The sequence below is a fragment of the Fukomys damarensis genome, unplaced genomic scaffold (genome assembly GCF_012274545.1).
Source record: "Fukomys damarensis isolate Sample0158 unplaced genomic scaffold, DMR_v1.0_HiC HiC_scaffold_4, whole genome shotgun sequence".
Classification (NCBI taxonomy): domain Eukaryota; kingdom Metazoa; phylum Chordata; class Mammalia; order Rodentia; family Bathyergidae; genus Fukomys; species Fukomys damarensis.
In genome coordinates this window covers 65998876-66004254 of record NW_022900916.1, presented here as the reverse complement: position 1 = coordinate 66004254, position 5379 = coordinate 65998876, and positions in this window count along the sequence as shown.

The following is a 5379-nucleotide window of genomic DNA, read 5'->3' as shown; positions in this document are numbered from 1 at the left end:
GGATCTGTTTTCCTGGTGTGGAGGGCCTAGGAAGTCCTAGGAGAAAGGTTGGCACCATGGATTCAGAGGCGAGACTGCTTGTTCCAGGCCACTTCCAGTGAGGCTGGATGAGTGATCCTCACCACTGGCTCACAGAGTGACCCTCCCCTGGGAAGTGCCGGGTGAGCTCTGCCTATCAGGGCTTTGGGGTTGCCTTCTTTCTTGTCTTGTTTATGTTGACTCTGCCTTCTGTTTACAGTCTTTCTCCTGGAAAGTTAGAGTGCAGTTAGCTAATTTCACGCTGGTAAATGACATGCAGGCTTCTTTTCCTTGTGTAACTTTGGTGGCTGCTACTCTTCAGTCTCACACTCCTGGTGCTCTCTTTAGAGTTCTTCTAACCATAGGCAAAGAGGGCTAAAGTGTTCTGCGGGGAGAGAACAGGTGCTGGGACCCTGGGCCTGGACAAGTGATCTAAACAGGACAAGGTTGCTCCTCCAAGTCCCAGAACTCAGTCTCCTGTCCAGCTCTTTCCATGAGTTCTCAAAGATGATGTGAAGAAAACAGAGGCTGCTGGGCAGAAGAAGGACAGATGATAGAGAACAAAATCTAGGCTTTAACTGAGCTGCTGAGCTATAAGGGATTGTAGGAAAAAAAAAGATACTCTCTTCCTATTCTTTTCTAGGGGGAAAGGATAACTTTTTCCAACTCTACTTTACAAGGAAGTAAGTTCATTTATGACTGAGAAAATAAGAGAATATAGGGTATGACTGAAAAATATGGCACATGTTTAAATTTAAAAGAATTGTTACAGTAAAAACCATATTGCCATAAACCTCTCTCAAAACCCCTTTGCTCTGAACACACGTATGCCATCCTTCTTGCCATCTTCTAAAACAGTCCGTTGCCATTTTCTGGAAGTCCTTTTTGGTCAGTGTCTTTAGTTGTGCTGTTGTGGCTGCCTCAATGTCCTTAAATCTATTCAAAACATTTTCCTTTCATGATGGTTTTGACCTTGGAGAAGAGCCAGACCTGGTGAATAAGTTGGACGAGGACACACTGCAGTGCTCTCAGGAGTCTGCCTGTTGTTAGATGGTGTTTAGCAGCAGCTTTCACCGTACACTTGAACATACTTTGTGAAGATATGAAGAGTACTTCCAAAACCGGCTTCAGAAAGTGTCAAAAACAATGGGATAAGAGTATGTGAAGTGAAGGGGAGTATTATGAGGGGAATTAATTGTGAAGGCTGTGTCGTTTACTAAACTAAAATTTAAACATTCTCTCTAGTTTTTGTACTGGGGATTGAACTCAGGACCTTGCACTTGAGAGGTGCCACTGAGCTAAATCCCCGGCCTCTCTCTGGTTTTTGACCACTTCTGGGTATCCCTTGTTCCTAAGTATTCCAAATAGCTTATTTTACAAAAAAATAAGCCTCACCAAATAAAATTATTGTGCAAATTTTAATGGCCAACTCTTGCCCGGAATCTTATTTCTGGCCCTTCCGGGTCCACATCGCAATTTCTGCATGAATGGTTTATAGGATTGTGGAATGAAAACAAAAAAGAGATTTTTGAGGGTGAGGGACTGGGAGTTGCTGATCCAAGGTCCCCCAGAGTGCTCCCAGGAGAACCTTTATAGGCGAGAACCCTCATCTTTCTATTGGCCTACCAAAAAGTCTTCCCTCTGGAGAAGGAGGGCCGACAAGGTCCTTATGTGACTTGCTAAACGATCGTCAGCTGAGGTCTCCTCATGGGCACGTCATGGGCTGGCAGTCTCCACTATTAGAAAGGCTCTGATGATGGGCACCGGGTACCTTTGAGGTCATAGGTACGTTATCCCAAATGCCTGCACCCACAGGGCCAGGAACTGTGAGTCAGAGGGGAATATCAGTCTGGTCAGGCCAACTGTGTAGGAGGGTTTGGAGTGTGATGAATAGGGTGCAGAGGGCTTTGCTGTTGCCCACTGCTCTGCAGAGAACTTTAGACTCTGAGCTGCAGATAAAGGCACTGGAGTGGGAGAGAAGTGGCTTGGAGCCTGGTTGCTTCATTGTCTTGGCTTGGCTAACTCTTCTCAATAAGCATTGACCTTACCTGTTTTAAAATGCTATTGTGAATTAGCTAGTTAAATCCTGGCTATTTTTGCAGAACAGATCATGTGAAACTCAAAGGAAAACAAACTTTTTTTTTTTTAGTTTTCTAAATTCTATGTGACAGTTGTTTTCATACCTGGGAAAGAAAACATGATCTACAGTGTGGTTACATTTAAACTAACCACACTTGGACATCATTCAGTCAACTAGGGTAGATCATTTCAACAAGGCCTTCCTATAGTCCAGAAGACTTATAACCCAGCAAGATTTAAGCATTTTTTCTGATCCATGCCTTTGACATATACTTAATATTTTTTCATAGCTTCAGAAAAGGTAAAAAAGGGCCTCATGAAGTTATCTTATAACAATCTTGGGTTATCTTCCATGCTGTGCTGTGCTTAATAGGAATAAAGTCTGATTTCAAAATGAGTCACATGCTTTAATAAATATCTGCTTTAAAATTGATAATCTGTGAGCATATGCCTTGTCTAAGTATTAATAAGTTTGTAGGATTTTTTCCCCAAACTACCCAAGACCCAGACATTACCAAGTGTTTGTACTTTTACTTTCTGTAACTTCAGGATTTAGTTCCTGGGGGATTGCTAGTGTTCTTTTTATAGTGTTAACACTATGTATGAAAAAGTAATATATCTCCACATGACTTAAGGGACTTGATATTTGACATAAAATTATAGTCATATGCAGGTCTGAAGCTATGTACAAAAGATGAAACTGGATCATTTCATTGAATGCAGTATGTTTTCCTCCCCAGATAAACTGATTTTAGATGAATTCCCTTCATCTCCTCCACCCTGCTGGGCCTGGTTGCTTGCTGTGAGACACAGCTAAGTAGGAAGAAGGCTGTTATTATTTGATGGAAAATTAATTCAACAATTTCAACAAACATTTACTGAATGCCTACTATATGCCAAACAGTAGTGCCAGGCATGCAAAGTGAAATCGGGTATAGATCTTGCTTTCAAGGAGCTCACCACCGAATGAGCCCAGAGACTTGTGTACAGTTAGCTCCTGTGTAATGGCCTATGGTGCTGGGTTGTGACAGTGATGTTGTGTGGAAAGGAAGTATGTGGTTTCTTGCGTGACGTTGGAACTGGACATTTTAGCAGAGTAAAATCATAGAAAGAATGTTGTAAGCAGAAGATGAAAAATAACAGTATTCTATAAAGTCTAGTTATGCGCTAGATTTCTGGCTATGATGTACTAGGGCTAGATCTGGCATAGGAAGAGAGATGAAGTTTAAATCTCTCCTATAAATTTGCAGAAACAAAACCATAATGTTTTAGAATAGTCATAACGCTTTTCCAACAGTTATCTAATTTTCTTCTCACAGAAGCCCTATGAAACAAGAATTACAGAAATTCCTCTTCTTAATAAGTGTTCATATTATGAATGTTTCCTAATCCAGAGTGAAGGCATATCAATACCATTTTCTACCAACAGATGGCAATGGCAGCTACACCCTGTCCTTAGCCACCTTGGGCCTCTGTGGTTTTCTTGGAGTCTAATGTATACGTAACATTTGTGTAGTTTGAGTATTTTATAAATATTACTAGTTGCATAGACAATTAGTGCAAAGGGAGGGAAATGTGATAAAAGTGGGTAAATTGAGGGTAGCAGATGCCTCTGGTGGTTGCTTCTGATATTAGCTGCAGCCTTAGCAAACAGTTCTGTGAGGCACACTCTCTTTTCAAATGCAGTGTCCTGGTGTGGCCTGCGTTCTGCACAGCACATTCCCTGGCATTACCAGATCCCAGATCACACTCCAGAGCACTCCTCTCCAGTTCAGGGAAGCCAGTGCCCCAGAGACCACCCTCAGTTCCGCAGTGAGTGGTGGGGCAGAGCCTGCAGATGAACTGTCCTTTACGTGGATAACTCTGAAAGGTTCTCCTAAAGGTCCAAGCAGAGTTGAGACCCTAGTGCTGCAGTGAGCAGTTTAGTAGTGTCTACTCGCCTTCAAGGGCTTTGCTCTCCATGTTACCCAATCGCCCGCCAGCGCGTTCACCTGGAGACCTTTACTTTAGAATATAAACTCCTGAGGGTATATCCTTTGATTATTACCCCCGAGAGTTCCAGGCAAAGAGTTGAATATGGGTATGGTGAAGAGAAAGGTAATATAGCTGGGCTGAAAGCTGTGAAAGAACAAATTCACATTTATATGACTGTGAATTCTATATAATATATTTTTAATGAGTAAAAGATCTGCCAGCAGATGAATGTACACATTCTGGCATAACATATAATGGAATACCACCGAAAGGCACATATGACACTTTATACAACAACATGAATAAATGCCAACAATATTAAGTTGAATAAATAATCATCTCTAAGATGTACATGCTGTTAGACTCCACTTAAAAAGTTCCAGCACAAATGCAGTTAGTCATGGGTGGTACTGCACAATAGAGTGACTGTCAATAATGATAATGTAGCATCCATCTAAAAAAAATCTACAGTAAACAAGTGAGAATGTTTTCACCATGAAGAACTGATAAATGTTTGGGGAGGTATGTGTAACCTAATTTAAACATTACACAACATGCATTGAAATACCATGTGGTACCCTGTAAATATTTACAATTTTAATGTTTTTATGTATCTGTTAAAATTTTTAATTAAAATAAATTAACCTAGAGGAAGAATGGATTACTGGTAGCATGGCTGGACATTGCAAAGGGTATAAGTGAGCTTTGGGTGGGACGGAAATGCCCTATAGTACTTGGGATATGGTGTTGATTCATTGACTCATGGTTTTTCATGTTTATCAAAACTTATAGAACTTGGACACATGCATTTTATTACATGGAAATTATACCTTGATAAATTTGATCTAAGGAAGAAGCCCAAAAGGATTTTTTATCTTGTTTTGTTTGGGACAAGGTCTCACTATGTAGTTCAGGCTGGCCTTGAACTTACTATGTAACCCAGGCTGGCCTCAAGATAGTGGTAATCCTGCCTCAGTCTCCTGAATGCTGGGGTTACAGGCATGCACCACCATACCTGGAGACGAAGGATCCCTTGTGTCTTGTCCTAGTTAAATTATATTGTGTAAAAGCCCAAATATTTTATGCCAGGAAGCGGTTTCTTCATATATTGCAAGTTACTAGTATAAAGACATAAAACATCAGGTAGAATACAATAATAATAGATTTTAAACCACTGTTTGGATTGTTGATAAATTTAAGTTATAGAATTGTTTTGTGAACTTCCAAATAGTTTATCATGGGTTTGAAATACTCATGATTTTGGGAATAAATGGCACTCTTTTCTTTCTTTCTTTTTTTTTTTTTTTT